Here is a 22778-nt window from a genome sequence, read left to right as displayed (position 1 = left end):
TATACTTTTTTTCAAATAAGCAGTGCAATCTACCAATTTCTTTTTTGTCTTTAAATAAATTTATTTATTTTATTTATTTATTTTTGTCTGAGTTAGGTTTTCATTGCTGCCCGCAGGCTTTCTCTAGTTGTGGTGAGCGGGGGCTACTCTTCATTGCGGTGCGAGGGCTTCTCATTGCTGTGGCTTCTCTTGTTGAGAAGCATGGGCTCTAGGAACTTGGGTTTCAGTAGCTGTGGCACGTGGGCTCAGTAGTTGTGGCCTGCGGGCTCTGGAGCGCAGGCTCAGTAGTTGTGGCACACAGGCTTAGCTGTTCCGCGGCATGTGGGATCTTCCTAGACCAGGGCTATAACCCACGTCCCCTTGCATTGGCAGGCGGATTCTTAACCACCGCGCCACCAGGGAAGCCCCTACCAATTTCTTTTTTCTTTTTCTAATTAATCTTTTCCATAGACTTATTTTGAAGACGTTAATATGCATCAGAATTTCGAGTCTTTGAGCGAATCGTTCGAACCCACTCCAAGTTCCCCCAGGGATATGAACCCGCCTCTTAAGTGGCTGAAAAGGCAAACCGTGACCCTGGTAATAACAGGAGCACTGGACTCCGGCCAATCCCGCCCCTGGGACCAGCCCGCTGCGCGCCGCGGCCCGGGACCCGCACAAAGACACGGCCGGCGGGGAGCCCAGCCCACCGCCAGGCCGCCTCCTGGAGTGCGCGCTCAAGCCTGGCCGCCGCGTAGCCAGAGCTCTACCGCTCCCCTCCTTCTTTTCTGCTCATTTTATTAGAAAGAGAAAAAAAAAAAAAAGAGAGAGAGAGGGAGAAAGAGAAAGAACGAGCGAGCTTGGTCTCAAAGAAGTCCTGCCCCTTCGCCCGCCCTCCGCCTCCCATTGGCCCGGCCTCCACATGCGTCACGCCGGGCCGTGCCAATGGCGAGGCGCGATACTGCGAGGTGGGCCGGGCCCGAGCGCGGAGTGGGCGGTGGGTCGGTATAGCAGCCCCGCCGCGGCTCGGCCACCATAGCCGAGGCGCCGCCGCTCCTACAGACGCTCGCGAGCCGTCCCTCGCGCTCCTAACCTCTTCTTCCTCCCGCACGCCTGAGACGCTCGCCCGGCTCGGGTCTCGCCCCCGCCTCCGCGCTCCTCTCCCCTCGCTCGCCTCCCACATTGTCTCTGCCTCGTTTTCTCTCCTACTTGAGGGGAAAAAAAAAATACACCATCATCGTCCGGGAGCCCCCTCGCCCTCAGAAAAACAAAACCAGACATGAGCCTGGGCTCCCGTTCCTGAAGGACTGGCCGAGCGCGGAGCCTGGTGGAGCCCGCACGAAAGGTCACGGGAGGGAAGTCCCCGCAGCCCCCGGCTCTGTCCCCGCTGCCGGCCCGCCCTCGGCCCGAGCCCGGCGGCCCCAGCCCTGCGGGCCTCCCGCCCCGTTCCCTCACTTTCCCAGGAGCCGGCCGAACACACCTCCGTTGATGGTGTAGCGCGTCCGGGGGAGGTAAGTCTCCAAGTTGCCCGCGCGCGGCGTCTGCCAGCTGTTGTGGCCCCTCGTCCTGGGCGCGGGCGTGGGGCGGGCCGAGGGCTCGGCATGGAAGCCCGGGTCCCGGGTGGGGGCCGCGCACGGCCGGGGCGGGCGGGAATAAAGGGCCGGGGGCCGCTTGGCCCTGTGCGGGCCAGGTAGCTGTCCCTCTCGCTCGCTGACCCCTGCTCTTTCTTTGCTGCTTAGTCCTGCTCTGGTTTGACTTGTTTGAGGTTAAACTGTTTCATGTGACTAAATCATGGGCTGAACTGGGGGGCGGGGGGCGGGGAGGCGGGAAGGGAGGAAGTCCAGGACCGAAACTGTGAATTTCTTGAATGTTTGTGGATTTGGGGGTCTTGGGGGAGGACTTTTCTTAAAGTCTCATTTTCACATTAGGGGAAGATTCTCTCGTTGTATTCGAAATCTCTAGTCCTTTGCTCTGTGTGGTTCTTGAATTTTAAAACCAAAAATTACTTGCGGCAGAACAGGATTCTTACTGTCATGTTTTAGTTCAGCTCTCTGAAGGAGAGTGACTTTTATTTTTATTAGTATTATTATATTTTTTAAGGTTTTGGAAAGAAGAAAAAGTAGTTTTACATAGATCGTGTGCTGGGAGGGAGAAAGTATTGCAGGTTTCCTTTGAAACTGGTTGCTTGAGAAGTTGTTGAAAGGAAAACAAAATGATTCATTGTTGAATTGTCATTTTTCTCTGCCTCTTTTCCAAGGTTTGCTTACAGTTTTTTCTGGATTACAGACTTCAAACATTGATTTAAGCAAAATGTGTCCTTGAGAAAATGGGTGCTTTAAATGTTTCAGTATGTGTTGCTATTTTAAGGTACATTTAGAAAGTAGTTTTGTATGAATCCTGAAATAGTTTTCTCCAAAGCAATTTTTTAAAGACAAAAAAGATAACTAGTAAAAGGGTAACTCGGTGAATTGCACAACAAACATTTTAATGTAACACAAACTAACACGTCCTATGTTTGGGTTTGAAACAGTTTCCATAATTGCTTTCCATTTAAAGAGACCTTTTTGTCTGGTGTACACTGCTTTCTGTAGTCTCAGTCTGTTGGGGGAGGGGAGAGAGGATGGATCTCTACAATAGTAAAATCATCTTTGGGTAGCTATTTCCTCTCCTCGATTTGCTTGCTGAGTTAATTCCACCGTAATTATGAACCAGTTTGGATTTCGATGGCCTAGGCTGGATGGGAAGCTGGCTTCCAGCTCTCCCTGTTGTTGAGGTCGAAGGGAAAAAAGGCAGAGGCAGACACACACACACACACACACACACACAAAATACCAGGCAGAGGGCTCATTGTTCTTCCATACACACATTCATTCTCTCTCTCCCATATTTGGGACTAGGTTTGCACAGACAAACACAGCTCTTTTTGGGAGGGGGAGAGGAGATGGAGGAAGGGTGGGTGCTTTTCTTCTTCAGTTTTCTTTCACCCATCTTCTGTCTGGCCTTTTTTTGCAACCTTGTAAGAGGCAGAAGAGTACGTCGGAAACTAAAGGACACTAAAAAACATGTTCAGAGACTCCTGTTTTCCATCACCCTTTCTTGCCTTTGCAGCCCTGGTTTCTACTGCTCTTTCTTTTTTGTGCATGTAAAGATAAAATCCCTCATTATATGTCGTGGCCTTATAGTCAGCTTTCGTATTCCTCATTGCCCCTGACTTTGTTGGAGACAGTGATTTGTTTAGTTGACTGTTACTGTAGTGAATGTGACCAGGGTCGTCTTTTCTAGATAGAAGTAGATTGTCTCAGTTCAGATAATAAAGATTGTATTTGAGGTTAATAGTTAGCAAAGTGTGTGTGTTTATGTTTTGACATATTGGTGGTGGTCTGAAGGTTTGATAAGACAGGTATACTGGCTGCTGAGCTCTCTGTGTTTTGTTTTGTATTGTTTGAAAAATCGGGGTTGTAAGAAAAGATCTGGTTTTCTGCTTTTGGGGCTAATGTAGAGGCTTCCTGGAACGCTGGGCAGGGAATAGGCTGAGAAGAGTACACCTGGGTTAGACCCAGCTCTGGGGCAAGGATGCAGGTTGGTGTGAATATTGTGGGTTGCAGAGTAGCGCCTTCTACTGGTTAATTGCCTTGAAGGATCCAGACGAAGAGGATGGGGGAGGGGATTAACCTCTGAGGCCTAATGATTTTCTTTTGAACACAGTTGTAGTGCTTTCCTGCAAATGCCACTTCCCTGAGCTGCTAATACAGATGCTCTTTGACAGGCATGGCTGCATTGAGGCTTTTTACATTATTGGCTGTCTTGACATTAATTTGTTCTATTATTAGAAGTATTTATACATTGTGACTTCCAAAGACTCTCTGTCTTTTATGAGAAATACAGTTTGCCTTGAAATAGTAAAAAAAAGTAAGGGGGCTTATTTGTGTTCTTGGTGTCTGAAACTCTACACGCTCTAGCAGTCTTTTTATTTATTTATTTGGCTGCGCCGGATCTTAGTTGCGGCATGCAGGATCTTTAGTTGTAGCATGTGGGATCTAGTTCCCTGACCAGGGATTGAACCCGGGCCCACAGCACTGGGAACTCGGGAGTCTTAGCCAGTGGACCACCAGGGAAGCCCCACACTAGCAGTCTTTAAAAAGTTTTCAGTATCATTAGTAAAAAGTCAAGTAGACCTACCCTGTCGAAAAGAAAAATCCCAGCACTGGACCCAGAAGTTTTCCCCCAAGATTTAATGGGGGTGGGAGGGGTGGGGGATGGAGGGGTAGGAGAGGAGCTCACTGAAATCAGCAGTTTTGCATATGTAATAGTGCTGCACTGCAGTAGTGTTTCCAAGAGTCATAGAAACAAATAAAATTAAGTCTGATAGGATAACTTGTTCTATGGATTAGAGTAAAAAAAAATAAGAATCAAGAGAAGATGCGAAATGAGTACGTACAGATTAACACAGAAGGCCAAATTCCTGCTCAAAGGCTTCTAAACCAAGGTGTAGTTTCAGAAATAATCTGCTTGATAAATACCTTGAAGAATTCTTATTATCACACGTCCTACCCATCTCAACTGTTTTAAATGTAATGAACTGTTAGAGAGGTTTGCAGTGGCAAGGGGGATTCAGTGTAGAATAAACATCTTCTGTTCCAGACTGGCTGCTCTTAGGAATGTGATTTCTGATTCACTTTGCTTTCAAAGCTTAGAGTGTAATCTCTAAAGCTGTGGATCTTTTACAGTGAAATGCGAACAGGTCAAATGTATTATTTATTCAGCAAGAATAGAGTCAGGTAATTTCAATCCTGTATAGTCTCTGCCAATGTTTTGTTACAAGGTAACTAGAATAACTGAGAACCAGTTCACTACAAGAAGGTAACCCAAATCAAGAAATAAATGCATCAGTTACTTTTTCAACTTTGACTTAATGGTTAGTCGTAAAGTTTTTAAAAAGTGAGACAGTAATCATTGTCAGGTCCTGCAGCAATTATATGTAATATTGAACAGAAATATGCCAGGTGCTGTAAACACACACACACGAATATAGCTTGTGCCCCCTTCCAAAAACCAGTGTATGTTGAATATTATTATGGATTTAGTAAGCACCCCTTGCTTTTAAAATTAGTTTTGACTCTCTAACATCTTGTTCAAATCTCAGTAATGAAAATTTACGTAGTAAAATAAGTTGTATATACCAAGTTCTTTGGGGAATTTTGTGCTCTTCTCCTAACTACTTTTGGCAGCTTCTTTTGTAGTTGATTTAAAGGTTAAGATAGCAGAAAATTCAGGTGTTTGAGTCATTAGTGTAACACAGCTGTGAACCTCATTACACACACACCCACACCCACACATACACACACACACCCACACACCCACACACCCTGAAACAATACACTGTTGTCTGAGATAATCAGTTTCTGATAATGTGCTCTAGTCCGTTGTAGGGTTTTTCAACAACCAGGAATTTCTCTTGAATCATAGTTAAGTGATTGTTAATAATTAATATCTTGGTAATTATTCCATATTTGTAGCTCTACTTGTCCTAAGTGTGATTTTGGTGAGCCTTTTGACTTGTGCGTAGTTTCTTGTCTAAGAGAGTTCTAGTGTTTTTTAAATAATGAGAAAATGGTTAAGATTGCTTAAGTCATTTTAGTGAACATTTGACCACAAATAACTCAAACATGCTGAAATACGAAATCTATTTACTAGATTGGATTTTGTTTGGAATTGTGATTTGTATAACTTGTTGGTTTGGCAACCAATGCAAGAGGTAATATGTGTCTGTACATTAGGTAGCGAGGTCAGTAGGACTGCTAATACTGTATGAGGTTTTTTGGTAAGGTGACCTGTTTGTGCCGGTGTAAAATTGTTGTTTTTATTTGGTAAAATTTGCCAGTATGTCAGCAACATACTTAACTGTGGACTATTTCTTTATGTGGTTACATTGCAAAATGATAAGACCTCTAATTCATAGATCACTTGGTATTTGAGGAATTCTTACAGCCTATTTGTCTTGGGCTTTTGCAACAGAAGTTGAAGCTATGGGTCATATCCTGATTTTAAACTAGTTATATACGTGTGATTTGTGAGGGTTTTGTATGAGGAACAGAAAGTCTTCCAAGTCATTCTCACATATTGGGAAAAAGTGGAACAGAAATTTAAACTTCGAGAGGCCTCGCAGAAGCACCACAGGTTCAGACGGGTCTTGTGGACGCTGGAATGCTGTTAGGGGTATGGATGCCGCCCAGCTTTAGTGACCCGATTACCGCGTTGCCTCCTCAGTGGGAAGAGTTTGTTGACCGTATACCCTAGTGCCAGGGCAGTGCATGGATGTCCAGACTGTGTGTAGCATAAGGACACCACTCATAAGGGCACGGTGTTTGCGCTGTGGGCCTGGACTAACCTGAAGGAGACCTCGTGAGCAAGCATGGCCGTGCAACATCTCTAGGCAGAGTGTTGGAGCAGCACGGGAGAGCCCCTCCTGCAGAGACCCATTCCAGCACCCATGGCCACGGCCACGCTCAGCAGAGACACCTACAGGTGTCCACTGGCTCCCAGAGGTCTGATTCCTGACCCCCTTACTTCTCTGCGGGGTGGGGAGCAGGAGGTGGGTGGAGTGGTGGTGGCACTTAATGTGTGTGGGGTGAATACAATTTAAGGGGAGTGTGAGCCAGCTGGAGTGTGGGCATGTGTCTGCATGTATGAATTTGGAGACGCTGCCTGGGAGGCTCTGGAAACCTCTCCCTCCCTGGGCAGAACCTGGCTACCCTGGGGAAGTGTAGCCACGCTAGAACAGCTTGGCTTGATTCCTCACGGGGTGGGTAGACTCTGGCCACTGATTTAAAAACATATTTGATATATGAAAACATCACTCTGGTGAATTTAAACTAGATGCTCCTTATTAAAGGCAGAGCCTGTGTTCTCCTGCCCATTCACTCCTCTTTCCCTTCCCTCTCCCTTCTTTCTGGGTGGGTCATTGAATGTGACTGAAGGGGCATCACCTGGCTGAGGTCCTGCTGTCTCTGGCAGGGCCATCACATAAGGTTGTTGAGGTTGAACAATAATATACTAACTTAAATTTTTATTGAAGAAAGGTGTTCTTTTCCTGCACAAGGCACTAAACAGCCAGAGCTTGCCCACCTAATCCTCTAGTCTTCACTCAGCTGTTTAATCTCTGGTTTCTTTGTGTCTTTGTCCCTCTGCTTTCACTTCCACTAAGGACTCAATATATTTAATTAACGTTTCCCAAGAAAGAAGATCTGATAGGTTGTTAGTTATCATCACTGTTGGTAAAGGGTTTGGGATCAGACCGCCTCTTAAGCTACCTGTCTACCTTCTAGATGGCGGGTTGCTCACACCAGCTCTCATGAGGTGCACAGTAGGAGCTGAGGGGATGGAAGGCATTCTGAGCCATGGCCTATGGAAAGGAAATTTTTTTTCTTCTTTTCTATCCTATCACGTTTTTTCCATCTTCATTTTCCCTGACATCTGGTGCAGCTGTTGTTGCTTTTGATAGCTTATCTAAGTTTATTTTCCTTTAAGAAACTGTACATAATCATCAGTGGTAGTCAGCTCTCTTTTTTAGGTGAGATCATTTTATTACATTTGTCTTGTTTTATTTCCTGTGAATCTCCTCATCTACTTGTCTACCTACCTGCTTACCCAATTTGGTGTTTCCCAAACTATATTCATGGCATACTAAAATGCTGCAAGTATTTTAAGTGTCCTAAGGTCAAATAAATTTATAATGCATATTAGCACCCTAAAGCCTTAAAAACTTAGGACTATGGTATGTAGAGGGTTTTTGTTTGTTTTTCCCTTCCCCAAAGAATGCCTGTGATGTTTTAATGAGAACCACTATTCTGTAGAACAGTTTGAGAAACACATGTGAAGCTAGTCCTTTCTTAATCAAGTGGCTTGTCCTTTTTTCCTTAATAATGAAGAAGTAGGGCTTCCCTGGTGGCGCAGTGGTTAACAATCTGCCTGCCAATGCAGGGGACACGGGTTCGAGCCCTGGTCTGGGAAGATCCCACATGCCGTGGAGCAACTAGGCCCGTGAGCCACAGCTACTGAGCCTGCGCGTCTGGAGCCTGTGCTCCGCAAGAAGAGAGGCCACGACAGTGAGAGGCCCGTGCACCGCGATGAAGAGTGGCCCACGGTTGCCGCAACTAGAGAAAGCCCTTGCACAGAAACGAAGACCCAACACAGCCAAAAATAAATAAATAAATAAATTAAAAAAAAAATAATGAAGAAGTAAGTTCTGGGTGTTACTGTTATAATGCTTTGCTGCTCTGTACTGTTTTTCTTCAAGCAAGTTTTCCACTCTAGTCTTTCCAAGGGTACAACATAACTACTATTTCCACTTTATACATTTGTCATTCTGGAGTTAACTTTTGATTGTTGCATCTGTTATCCCTCATTCCGTCTTGTAATCAGGTCAAATCAATATTTTTCTTTTTTACCCTGCTCCAGTACTATATTCTTATTCAAGATATAATCACTTCATTTTTGGATAACTGCAGTCAATTGTATAAGCACTGGTCTTTTAACAAATAATAAACAAAAACAGGTACTTAACTATGCAGTTCACTGAAGTAAGCCTTATAGGCATGTAAAGATGAAGAGAGCAGCCTTCTAGAAATTTTCTCTATACTGGCCATCGGTGTACACTTAAGTTGTTAGAAGATAAAGATAAGTGTTTAAGGGGATAAACAACAAGGTTCTACTGTATAGCACAGGGAACTATATTCAGTATCCTGTGATAAGCCATAATCGAAAAGAATGTGAAGAAGAATATATATAAATGTATAATGGAATCACTTTGCTGTACAGCAGAAATTAACACAACACTGTAAATCAACCATACTTCAATAAAATTTAAAAAAAGATAAGTATTTTAGAGAGAGAAAATATTCTGGGGTTGTATTAGTTATGTATTGCAGCATAACAAATTACCTCAAAACTTGGTGACAGCACAGTAAAATTTATTATCTCACAGTTTCCGTGGTCAGTAGTCTGGGAGTGGCCTAGTTGAGTGGTTCTGGCTCAGAGGTCTCTCCTGAGGTTGCAGTTAGGATGCAGCTGGAGCTGCCATTGTCTGAAGGCTCGATCGGGGCTAGAGGCTCTGCTTCCAGGTGACTCACTCACCTGGCTGTGGGAAGAAAGGCCTCTGCAAGAAGCCTTGGTTGCTTGCCACATAGACCTTTCCATATGGTTACCTGTATGACCTCATTACATGGCATTTGGCTTCCCCCAGAATGAGAGGAGGGAGGGGAAAGAGAGAAAGCGAGGAGAAAGTTTTTTATGGCCTCGTCTCAGAATTCACACACTGTCACTTCCATCATATTCTATTAGTTAGAATCAAGTCGATAAGTCCAGCCCACAGGCAAAGAGAAGGGAATTAAGATGCAGCTCTTGAAAGGGAGGAGTATCAAAGAATTTGTAGATTTTAAAACTACTACGGGGGGGCTTCCCTGGTGGCGCAGTGGTTAAGAATACGCCTGCCAATGCAGGGGACACGGGTTTGAGCCCTGGTCTGGGAAGATCCCACATGCCGCGGAGCAACTAAGCCCGTGCGCCACAACTACTGAAGCCCGCACACCACAAATACTGAAGCCCTTGTGCCTAGAGCCTGTGCTCCACAACAAGAGAAGCCACCGCAATGAGAAGCCCGTGCACTGCACCGAAGAGTAGCCCCCGCTCACCGCAACTAGAGAAAGCCCACATGCAGCAACGAAGACACAATGCGGCCAAAAATAAATAAATAAAATAAATAGGTTAAAAAAAAAAGCTATCACAAGGATTCAAAGGAGAGAGATATAGAAGGTTAAAAAAAGCTTTTCCCTTTGATTAGTTATCTTCAAGCAGTGCTTTACTTTAACTAGCAGGTAGTTGCTGGTTCTGAGAGGAGAGGGATGTGACCATAACCTCACATTATTCATCTTCTCCCTCTGCCTTTGTTGAGATATCATTTATTTCCTACCTTCTTTCTGTTGTTCTTCCATCAGTTTTCATCTATTTCAGTTAAAACTGCGCTTAGGACACACTGCCTTAGGTTGTTTTGGTTTGGTTATTCATATTTCCTAGCAATTAAGTACCTTCAGTTCTTTAACCTTTCCACTCATTTTATCACTTCATATCTTGTATTAATGTTTATTCTTTGCGTTTATATCTTATTGTTAATCATGTTTTCCATTAGATTGTAAACCCCTTGAAAGCAGAAAGCTTTCCTGTAATTATAACCAGTATGTATGCTCGCATGTAGAATGGGATGTATTCTAAAAGACACATTTCATTGTGTCTTAAGATGCCATCAGTAGTAAGATGCACCATATTTTATGTACCACTAAGAAATAAAATGCTGCCAATTAAACTATGTAAGACCTGTCCCAGTTCTCATGACTTAAAAATGTAAAACATCGTACACCTTAGAATCATTGAAATTTGGCCATCTATTCAGGCCATCTTTCTTTTCACAACTGTGTATTCCTTGGAGGTCATTTCTGAAGTTAGACCTTAGAGCAGATTATTCCCTCCCGTTGAAACAGTGTTGTGGGTGGTGTCCCGTCTAACGTGCTACGTCCAACAGTGCATTGAAAGCAGGTGCTACCATAACCCATAGTCGTTGTAGTTCTAGTTCCCAGAGTAGGTACACCTATTAACATATTTTGATTTATAATGTACTTGTGTTTTATATGTATATAATACAAAAATACCAGCTTACTGCATCGTCAATTTGACTTAAAATGTCAACTTTATTTTAAATGTTGGTGTTCCTCATGGTTCTGTCTATTAACTCCTCCCTCAGCGCTGTCTTCCAGAGTGACCTCATTCCACCTAGTGCTTCCAACCTGCAAGTTTATAAATACAGCCCTGATCTCTCTTCTGAGATCTGGACCCATGTTGCCCTCTGTCTCCTCAGATGTCTTCTGGGCACTGAGCCTCAAAATTTACCAATCTGTATTTGTCCACCCATAACTATTATACTATTGTAGCAAAGTAGTTAAGAGCTCTAGACTCAATTCCCAGCTTTCTGCTTATCAACTCTGACTTTAGGCAAGTTACTTACCTTTCTGTGGCTCAGTTTCCTCATCTGCAATGTAGGGGTAATAATAGTACTCATAAATTTGTTGTGAGGACCAGTGTAATTAATACACATAAAGTGCTTAAAATGTCTCTGGTAAATAATAAGTGCTCAATGTTAGCCTAATTTTTAAAATTTTTCCTGTTACCATTGTCATCCATAGATCTAGCTTTCCACTATGTTCCGTTTCTTTATCTGCAACACTCAACAACTACGAGATACGTAGGAGCAATGGGTCAACTCTAGAGGGTTCAAATAAGTTCTAAGTCAGCAACATAAAGTTTTTACTATTCCTTGAATATAGGAAATGCTACAGAACAGTACATGATTAAATATAAAGTGAATGACATAGACCAGAAAGTATTGGTGAGGTTTGGGGTGTTAATGAATGATCAGACGTCATAACTTAGCTGTCCCTCTTCCTTGTGATGTTCCTAAAGGAGATTTATGTAAGTAGAATAATGGCAAGTGGGGAATTCAAAGTATTATTTTATTATTAATTGGGCTTTTGGCCAAAATACCAATACAGAGCTGTCTAGTAAACTGGGTTGGGGTGTGTATTGCTTAAACTTAAAGCCTAGGCAAGGGACCTCCCTTCCTCCTAAATCTCACCGACTTCCTCCTCTGGCTGGCCACTTTACCAAAGACCCAAACGTTAGTCTTCTAGAGCGTGTGTGAGAGAAACGAGCAAGAGCAAGACAGCCATCCCTTGAGTATATATGTGTGTAACTTTTAATCTGTAATTAATATTCGAACTTATAAACAAGTCCAATCAGCGTTTTGAACTGTGACCCCATCAGATTAATATTCCCTCCTCTTAGAGAGGTTCAAGAAGGTAGGCTATGGAGAGAGAGAGGCGCGTCTTGTTGGTCCACCTTCAGCTCTCTAGTGAGCTTGGTTTAATGGCCTGTGAGAAATAACCAAAAACAGTTGGCTATCGGTCTAGCAGCCCTACATTCTGACTTTTTTTAGGTCCACCCCTGGGGCCTGGGGGGAGGTGCAAAGTATTTTTCAAATTTAAGGATAAGGTTACTCTTTGAGATGAAATTAACAAGAAATGTCATGTGATAAATAAGATTTACCATTTGGAAAAGTGGCCCACCATTAATGATAGCTACTGTGGCATTTCGGTAATGTGCTGATTTTAATTTTGGTAACGGGAGTGTAATCTTTGAGGAATATGATTATATATGATTATGTTAACAGAGCAGAACTGAAGCCTAATCATATTATGCTCAGTCTAAAACAAGACTATGACGACAGATGGGGGATGATTAACTTGGAGGCTAGAAAAGAGGCACCTGGAGTGTTGCCTTCAGATTTTGCAACCTCAGGTACACTGTTCAGGTAAACTCCAGGAGGGCAGAGCTCAGTGTTCCTTGCGTCTAGCATGTGAGGAACGCCGTAGGTATTCACTCACTTGTTGAATGACTGAATGAATAATTTTATTGTGTAATATTATTGATGTTGATGATAAAGGAGATTTGGCTTAATCTCTTAGCCCCAAGACATATTCAGGAAGCTGATTTTTGGACAAATTCTTGATAATGACATTTTTTTAAAAATTTATTTATTTATTTATTTTTGGCTGTGTTGGGTCTTCGTTGCTGTGCGCGAGCTTTCTCTAGTTGTGGCGAGCAGGGGCTACTCTTTGTTGTGGTGCACAGGCTTCTCATCGCGGTGGCTTCTCTTGTTGCGGAGCACGGGCTCTAGGTGTGCGGGCTTCAGTAGTTGTGGCACGTGGGCTCAGCAGTTGTGGCTCACGGGCTCCAGAGCACAGGCTCAGTAGTTGTGGTGCATGGGCTTAGTGGCTCCGCGGCATGTGGGATCTTCCCAGACCAGGGCTCGAACCCGTATCCCCTGCATTGGCAGGCAGATTCTTAACCACTGCGTCACCAGGGAAGCCCAAACATTTAATTCTTATCATTTATAAATTAGAAAACTGTGCAGACATCTTGTCGCTATATATGATATTGAGAAATGCTTTTATAAACAATTTATTAATATTCTTTAAGATATCTAGCTTTATAAAACATCTACATTTTTTTTTAGTATTTTATCTGTAATGGCTTAGCACCTTTTTCATAGCTTAGTGGGAATTTTAGAGTCTTTATGGAATCCTTAAGCAGTTTTTACATTATGAAAAAACTAATAACTAATAACTAATAACTCTAATAACTTGGTTTATAGGTATGCTTGAAACAGTCTATAAGTTTCTTGATAATGAACAATGACTTTTCTTCTCACAACTCGGGAGAAATTTAGTTTTGTAAGTCGTAGGACACAGTTTATCTTTCCATCTGTTGGTTGTCATATTTTCTTTGCCACAGCATACACGTACACAGTGTGCAGTTGTATAATTGACATACCAGTTACTTCTGTCAACTTAGACCCAAAGTTATGAATGTGTTGTAAAGTTATAGTGTCCAAGAACTTCTTAAAACCCTGTGTTAAGAAATTGATCATAGTGATTGCCTTTTAAGGAGGCATAGTAGGGCACTGGGGAGGGGGATGGAGAGAGAGGGAGCCTTACCTTTTCATACTCCTACTGTTTGTCATGTGTAAATATTACATAAATACATAAGAAAAAGCTGTGCTTTTTATTTTTAGATTCTTGCCATGCTTTTGTTATTAGATGCTATAGTAACACATCAGGTTAATTTATGTATGAACTGGGGTATACACAATGACTTATACACCAGTTGTGTGCCTTTGAAGAACTTTCTCACCAATGAGAATAACACATGTACACAGTGGAGTACTAGGTAGAGGAAAGTACCTCAAGGTGTTGGTGCTGTGGTTTAAGAAAGAGAATTAGCTCTGGCTGGAGGCCTTAGGGAAGATCTGGTATAGGAGAAGGTGTTTAACCTGTGTTTTGAAGGATTGGCAGGATTTGGACATGTGATAAGTAGCTAAGAGGATTTCAGGCAGGAAATTTCATGGAGCAAAGGCACAAAGGCTGGAAAACATGGGGAATGGTACATTTGCTGCTTCTATGATGAGGATTATTAAATTGTGTTTCAATTTCCTTTTTTTAAAAAAAAGTGTTTAAAAATGTTCTGTAGCAGGTGCAGGCAGACGTAGTTCTTTCAACTCAGGTAATTTATGTTTGAAGCTGTTGCTGGTAGCAGTTCCAACCAGGTCGCAAGAGCATTTTGAAGAGGAGTCCTTTGGGCTGATTTCTCTAAGGAAGAACAGACTCGTTCGGCTGGAACAGTAGAGCACTGGAAAGGCAGGGGTCATTGCATGGGGAGACTTAACACCAGGGTGAGACTATTTGAGAGCCTGATACATTGTAATTAAATATAAGTTGTAATTATAAAATTAATGTGTACTCATTATAATAGATTCGTACAGTTCAAAAAGAGTAGTGCCCACTCCCCCAATATTCTTCTAGACATTTCCTATGCATATATAAGCACATGTGTATATGCTATACATACTATCTTGAATTTTGCTTTTTACTTAATACTCCAATCACACATTTTTCAAGTCAATTGTAATTATACCTCGTCTTTCTTTTTTTTAAAGAAAATCTGCATAGTGGGGCATTGTGTGGATGCATACTTTAATTTCCTGTTGATGGACACTTAGATTGATTCTGGCTTTTTTTTTTAATCCTTGTACCTGTACAGTTGCACAGGTGTATCTGTAGGGTAAATTCTTAGAAGTGGAATTGCTGCAGCATAGGTGTGTGCATTTTTAATTTTCAGAGCTGTGAATAAGTTGCCCTCCAAGGTGCGCCAGTGTACACAGAGTGTTTTAAGGGTTAGATTTCCTTATCTTATCACCAACCCGGGACATTATGAAAGTTCTTGATCTTTGGTAATCTGATAGGTGAAAAATGTACAGTATTTTATTTTAATTTGCATCTTAGACCATGAATGAAGTTAATGATCTTTTTACATATCAGAATTTTTTTTTTTTTAATATTTATTTATTTATTTGGTTGCACCAGGTCTTAGTTGCAGCACGCATGTGGGATTTAGTTCCCCTGCCAGGGATCGAACCCAGGCCCCCTACATTGGGACCATGGAGTCTTAACCACTGTGCCACCAGGGAAGTCCCCAGAATTTTAAAATACACATTTTTGTTGTCTCTCAGTAGTAGAGCTGGGTGGTTTATGTTATATGGATCACTTCTTTCCAAGTACCATTTATTTGTTTATTTAAAAAATAACTTTACTGAGATATAATTCACATACTATAAAATTTACCCTTTTAAAGTATACAATTTGTGGGTTTTACTCATTTGTTTTAAAATTGAGTGCCAACCATTGCTTTATTATTTGTAGTAAATAACTATCAAGCTGGACTTGAGGTCCTCTCTTTCTTTCCAAGCTCATCAGCATATTAGGCTCAATAGGAAATGGGAAATACAACTTTTCTTGTTATTTTTCCAGTCTGTAGGCCTCTCTTACCTGAGAGTGCAGTTGGGCTAGCTGGGTTCCGAAATGGAATTATGCGTGACAACTGCTTTGGAATCTCAGTGCTTTGGTACTGGATGGGGAGTGATTTCTTTTAAATAACTTGTAGTTGAAACTGATTTCCAACTGCTAAAGGTGACACAAACTTTTCGACTTTTTCTGAAATTAAAAAAAAATACGAAATCTGAAGTGTAAAAGCTTCTGAGGTAAAAATACGGTAAGTGTTTAAAATTAGTAAGTCAGTTTTTTTACATGGGTGAGTCAACTCCTTTGTAATTACTATGGTCATTTTTTATTTCAGAGATTTCTTAATATATACTAAAGTGTGAGTGTGTGTGTGTGATAAGATGATTTACATTGCTTCACTTTAAGAACAGTGGTGATCTGGCTTGTGTGTGTTTTTGTTATGTTTCACAGATATTTTCTTGCGGAGAAAAGCATGCTGGCAACTGTCAGACTGATTTTTTGAGTAAAATCTTTCTGTCCTTTAGCATTGACTCCCATCTGGTAGAGTCCCAGGTAGCTCCTGTCCAAGGACTATTACAGATTAGTAGCTCTTATTACTGGTTATATCTGGGACCCTCATCTATATGGTTGTTCATTTGGGGAAAGATGTTGACGGAGGCTCGTAGTGATTTTCTATTGATTTTGATAGAACTCAGTTATTCTTTGATTTTTATAAAGTAATGCTTTAAACATTTAGTTTCCTTTTCTTCTTAGTAAAATGTCCTTAAAACTGTGATTCTTTTGCATTTTAATCCCCTCATCTTCTATTATTTCTCCATATTTTTATGCTTCTTCTGTTTGGAAAGTTGTTTTTGACTGGTTTGGTTTTAGTCCTTTAAAGTGTCTCCTCTTTTTCTCTCTTGACATCTCTTTTCTTGTTAACAGTTTTTTCAAGTTTTAGGGTTTTTCCTACCATAAAGTCCCTTGGCCTTTGGCTTGTAGTTTTGATTAAAGTGGATTTTTTTCTTGGGCTTTTAATTAGATTTTCTTTTCCTTTAGCTCTTCATAGGGAGATTGAAGATGGCGCTGACTGACACTTGGGTCAGTGGCATGATTACTTAGGGTGAGACTAGTGTGAACACTGAGTGGCTTGAATTATCTTAATTTATGGATTTTCCATTTATACTTGAGGGCAGTTTCTTGGCTTAGAAGCACTGTCCTAAAAAAATACCCAAATAAAATTCTTGTGTGCTGTGTGCATTTGGGTCAAGGTGAGATACGAGAACTGGGTGACCTTTGGGGAAACAGTGTTTATAACCCTAGAAATAATGTTTTGCTGATATGTGATGTTGATTTGATAGGAGAGAATAATTGGGTCTTTTAAACACACTGTAAGTGCTGTGTAATTCATGTTCTTTCTTGCTTCACCAAAATGTCCTAAACCATGACAACCAATGAGCATTATAAATAAGCTTGATTAGTTAATGTGAGAGGACCTGGAGTCTGAATCCACTTGTACCATGGGTTCGAAGGGTGATGAAGTGCCCTACTTCCTCAGCTGTCGAATGGGGGCTGTAGTACATCAACTGAAATGAAAAAGTTGATATGGAAATAAATTGAAAAAATAAACTCCACAAATCTGGGGGGCTTCCCTGGTGGCGCAGTGGTTAAGAATCTGCCTGCCAGTGCAGGGGACACGGGTTCGAGCCCTGGTCCGGGAAGATCCCACATGCTGTGGAGCAACTAAGCCCGTGTGCCACAACTACTGAGCCTGCGCTCTAGAGCCCAAGAGCCACAACAACTGAGCCCGCAAGCCACAACTACTGAAGGCCGTGCGCCTGGAGCCCCACACACTGCAACGAAGAGTAGACCCCACTCTCCGCAACTAGAGAAAACCCGTGCGCAGCAATGAAGGCTCAACGCAGTCAAAAATAAATAAATAAAATAAATAAATAAAATAAATAAACTTATTTAAAAAAACCTCTACAAATCTGAAGTACTTTAGTTATCTTTTTCTTTCTCAGGAGCCTAGGCTATTGCAGCTCACAACCCTTACTTAATCTAGCAGTATTTATCCTCTGTAATGTTACCTCTAGAGAAATCCACTGTTTTCTTGATGTATTTCTTATACGAACACTACATGCAAGTGTATTTGTTTTAGATGTTTTTATGCAGTTACTACAAAGTGCTCAGTTAGTGTTCAGCTGTAGTAGAGAACTTAGATGTCATGTCCTAAAATAAAATTTTTGTTTTCATTTTATGACAAGAGACATCAAAAATGCATTTTATGAGAGTGATAATGCATTGCTTTTTTCTTCTTTTTAAATAAACGCAGCAATTTAAAAATTTCAGAGATCTGTAAATATATTTTTTGGTGGAAAAATATAATGAGGATGGCATCAATAGGTTGTTTGACTTAGGGGATAGGAGCAGGTAGCAGTTTTTCCTGCCACCTCAATCACAGGCCTGTGAACTTTTAATGTTAAGATCTAGAGAGAGCTGATGTTAGCATGTGGCCCCTGAAATGATTTAAGAGGCTGTTTAAGTTGGTTATTCCAGTCTAACCACTCAGGAAGGAAGCTTTGAAGCTTTTTTACTTTCTGGGAGTCAAAGATTAATTTGTAATTAAAACAGTTAGTATGGGTCTTCCCCCCCCCCCCACCACTTTTAAAAAATGGTCCTGTGTCAGGGGAGAGTTGTCTGGTTAAGTGCTTACTTTTCCCATGAGGTGTTCAGATAATTTGTTTTCTCATTTGGTTTGGATATTTGGGGTAATTTCTCCCCTTAAAAATCAAATTCTGTGGGAACTGGTCATATTTTTGTCACTCCCGGAGAAGAATACAGGTGCCGTCAAATTCCTTGCATTCCCAAAGTCCATTTTGCTTGGATTTTGCCTGCCTTCTTGCAGTTTTCTGGAATGCTGATTGCCAGGCTTGCGGATGTGGGGCTGGCTTTGATATCCAAGGCATCCTTTGAGGCTATTGAAGGACCGTAGAGGATGGAAATGTTTAGGTTGCAAAGTGCTTGCGGAGTAGCACACTCTGCAGATATGCTTGCTGTAGTGATTCATGACCCTCGGAAATTTACGCCTTTGATACTGTTGTCATCAAGGTGGGCCTCAGCCCCCTCTGCACATTGCTTAGAAATGATTCACTTTTAGCTCCCAATATAAAAATGGACCCCTGCTTCTCTGAGGTACCCCTCCCCTGCCGCTTCACAGCATCTTTAAACCTTCTTAAAATTGAGAGAAAATACTAGGTGTAAGACATCACTAAAAAGAATCCAACCTCTTGGGGGAGTGTTAAGAGAATTGAATGTTGGACTTCCCTGGTGGTGCAGTGGTTAAGAATCCGCCTGCCACTGCAGGGGACATGGGTTCGAGCCCTGGTCTGGGAAGATCCCACATGCCGCGGAGAAACTAAGCCCGTGTGCCACAACTTCTGAGCCTGCGAGCCACAACTACTGAAGCCCACACGCCTAGAGCCTGTGCTCCGCAACAAGAGAAGCCACCACAATGAGAAGCCCACACACCACAACAGAGTAGCCCCCGCTCACCGCAACTAGGGAAAGCCCGCATGCAGCAAGCAACGAAGACCCAACGCAGCCAAAAATCAATCAATTAATTAAAAAAAATGAGAATTGGATGTTGCTAAAGCACCAAGAAGGGAGGAGGTGGCCCTGTTTTGAGCTCATCTGCTACACCTGTTTAGTTTAGAAAACTTTGGTTTCACTTTAGACACTGACAATCGTCTGTCTTCTTTTAGGAGGTTAATTGTCTAGGGGTAACTGTATGTGCACCGTGGCACAGTCACTGCAGGACCACTTACAGAGATTCTCTGTGGAGGGCTTTAGCCTCCTGCTCGTGGTGTTACTGAAAAAGGAACTGTGGCCTTCTGATGTAATTCTGGACAGGAGACCTGTTGTTTGTATTACGTTGAATTAGAGGTCAGTATTTGAATTTCTCTGTTTTAGTGGATATTATAAGAGAAAGGTCCATAAGAGTAACAGATGGCTATGAAATTAGCCAAACACATAGTTAAAAGTATATTTCAGAGATGAGGTAAACCAGTTGTGACTACCTGGTTTCTGCTGGTTTCTGTGAATTACTGACCTGACGTTTGTTTTTAGATGTGTCGAAAAGTTGTACAACTTGGTACTTTTTCAATTATAAACTTAATGGGTTATGAAAAGATATAACCTGAATTTCACTACGTGAAGAAGGCGCCCTTCTGATTTATCTTTTTCTGTGAAGCTTCACCTTTTCTGTTGGTGATAAATTCTGGGAGAGAATTGTTCTAAGTTTATAGTGATGATGTACTTTACTTATCCTTAAATGGTTTCTGACAAAGGTTTTTTCCCGTCATACTTTGTTTTGCTTGATCTTTAGAGAATTATTGGTTTGTAACTAATGTCTTTTTCTTAAATACAGTGTGTTCCCTTTTCTTCCCCTATGATTCCCATGGATGTGTTTAATTTGAAAAAAAGAGTTTTCAGAGTGATCATACTTTCCACGTACCTTACTAATCATGAAAAGGAAAGCTCAATCTTGTTTTTCCGAAAGGATAGATAAGGTGATTAGTAAGTGAAACATAATGATTGTTACAGAAATGATCTGTAATTTAAGGCTGTACCTTCTAGGAGGCTGCTCTCAGCTAAGTCTCCTTTTCTCTGGGCAGTTGGCGTTTGGTAAGGGAGCATCTGAGTGATACATTGGGCTTGTCGACAGTAATTTTTAGTGTTTCTTGCAGGGCACTGTACTAGGCCGTGGGAGCTCAAAGATGAGTAAGACGTGTCCCTGCTCTCAACAGAGTTCATGAGCAAAAGGAGGGAGCAGATATGAATAAAAATCACTAAAATACAGTCTGAAAGGAACTGTAGTAGAAGAAATATCATGCTCCGACAGCCCAGAGTGAGAAGCGTACATACACCCTGGACATTTATGTATCACTTAACGGAGTTACAACACAAGACATCTTGTTTGTCAACAAATTGGTCCTTCAGCCCCCCTTCAGGCAGCTACATTTATTGTGGATGTGTGGCCTGGTGTAACTGGGATGAGGTTTTCCTTGTCACTGACAGTTTCCAGGCAGTAGAAGGTACATCTCTTCTTGGGAGAGGTTGGGCGTCCTAACCTGGTATTAACACCAAATACCTTTCTATATGTTTTGTTTACTTTTAAGAACATTCTCTCAGAGCTGATGTGAAAATAATTTTGTTCATTCTTCCTGAGCCCCTTCTTTGGGGAAAAAACGATTTTCAAATAAAGAAAGAGGAGTCCTATAGCAGAAGGGCTTAGCATTGCCCCTTGATCTTCTCTGCCTTGGGAGCTTGCATACTTTTTTTGTGGACACGTGCTATGAGTGAATTAGGTGCTGATCTGATTACATGTTTTCCTCTTGGTGTGGTGGGGGACACAGTACTTAGTTTTTCAATTCATTCTCTCCTTCCTCCCTAAATAAGAAGTAAAGCCTGACCCTTTTTTCTTCCTGGAAAATGACTTACTTAGTTTTTAGAAAAATTAAGATAACTTTGTTTGGAGGATATGAAGCATTGTTTAAAAATAAATATATTGCATTAAAAAAAAAATGACAACAAGGATCACCTTGGGGCTTTATTAATTAAACTCCAAGCTGTTAGTCATACCTATTACTTCCATATTTCTTTTACTGGCATTAAATCTATTCATTCACCAAATAGATTTATTATTTATTTGTATTATTATTTCTTATTTGCTAGATAATGTGGAAGGTGCTGGGGAGACTTGCACTATGGCGATGTTTGCCTGCATTAGGAATGAATGAGTGAATGAATGAATTAATAAAGAAGTAAATATGTTTCCTGTGCTAGAGGGGCATGTAAATTCAATCCTAATCATGGTGTTTGAACTTGTAGTTGCAGAGAAGAAGCTGGCACTGAATTCTGCCCGGCTGAACCTTCCACACAGGCTCTGTCAGCCAGCCAGCAGGTACTGGATGTGCTTCCAAGTTTAATACTGATGAAAGTGGGATATAAACTTTGGCCTTACAGTTTAGGAGGCAAGCCTTGCAAAAATGCAACATTTTGAGTTTTCCAGAACAAAAGTGGAACTACTCAAATACATTAGGAAACGGTTTCACTGGTCCAGCTTTTGCCCTGTGGACCAAGAGTACTTCGTCCCATTGCTTATGTGCCCCCCAAAATCTCGATGAGATATTGCACTTAAAATGAGCATTGCTTTTGGACAAAGCCTTTTTGCAGACCTGAAAATGATTATAGTCATCTGAAAAAAAAAAAGCGATCTGATGCTGAAAAATCAGTGTGTGTGTGCACGCACACACACACACACACACACACACACACACACAGCAATGGTTATAGCTTCTTAGATGTTCTCTTTTTTCTTATGTAATATATCAGACATATGAAAAATACAGAAGATGCTAATGCAGATACCATATGTCCACTCTGCAGCATGCATCATAAATAAGACAAATACAATCGAATCTCTCTCAGATGCCCTTTCTGATTGCGACTCTTTCCCCCACTCCCCCAAAGAGGTGGCCACCCTGCAGATCTCAGTATTTCTCATTACCACTCATGTTTCTCTGGTTATCCTATACATGCCTATACCCCAAGAGAATACATAGTATTTTTCCGTGTTCAAAAAATGTACAAGGGCTTCCCTGGTGGCGCAGTGGTTAAGAATCTGCCTGCCAATGCAGGGGACACGGGTTCGAGCCCTGGTCTGGGAAGATCCCACATGCCACAGAGCAACTAAGCCCGTGAGCCACAACTACTGAGCCTGCGCGTCTGGAGCCTGTGCTCCGCAACAGGAGGGGCCGTGACAGTGAGAGGCCCGCGCACCGCGATGAAGAGTGGCCCCCGCTTGCCGCAACTGGAGAAAGCCCTCACACAGAAACAAAGACCCAACACAGCCAAAAATAAATAAATAAATAAATAAATTAATTAAAAAAAAATGTACGTAAGTGAGGTCACGCTGCATGTCTCCTTCTGCAGATTACTTTTTTGTTGTGGTTCAGAATTACGGTTTTGAGATTAATCCATGCTGACACATAGAGATCTAATATATTAATTTTACTTATTTATTTATTTATTATGCAGCAGGTTCTTATTGGTTATCTATTTTATGCATATTAGTGTATATATGTCAGTCCCAATCTCCCAATTCATCCCACCACCCCCTCCCCAATGTATTAATTTTAACTACAGCATGGCATTCCAGAGACTAATTTTGCTACAATTTATTTACTCTTTCCCTAGTGATGGGCAATTAATGTGTTTATGGTTGATTGTTCTTTTCCCGACTTTGCGCTTCTACAATGGTAGAATCGATATTTTTGTGCATGTCTCTTAGGGATG

General features: G+C 41.7%; 1 protein-coding gene across 3 annotated transcripts in view; it reads left to right on the top strand.

Annotated features, from left to right (window-relative positions):
• The first annotated feature begins 990 nt into the window (after window positions 1-990).
• RERE (arginine-glutamic acid dipeptide repeats) overlaps window positions 991-22778 on the top strand; it is a 419003-nt gene continuing 397215 nt past the window's right edge. For 2 of the 3 annotated variants that reach the window (XM_057531191.1, XM_057531176.1), the window contains exon 1: window positions 991-1490. The gene's annotated coding sequence lies outside the window, so the exon portion shown is untranslated. The remainder of the gene's footprint in view (window positions 1491-22778) is intronic. The other variant, XM_057531184.1, reaches the window with a different exon arrangement.

The sequence above is a fragment of the Balaenoptera acutorostrata genome, chromosome 1 (genome assembly GCF_949987535.1).
Source record: "Balaenoptera acutorostrata chromosome 1, mBalAcu1.1, whole genome shotgun sequence".
NCBI lineage: Eukaryota > Metazoa > Chordata > Mammalia > Artiodactyla > Balaenopteridae > Balaenoptera > Balaenoptera acutorostrata.
Note: the sequence above shows the minus strand (reverse complement) of the source record. Positions and strands in the feature narration are given on the sequence as shown.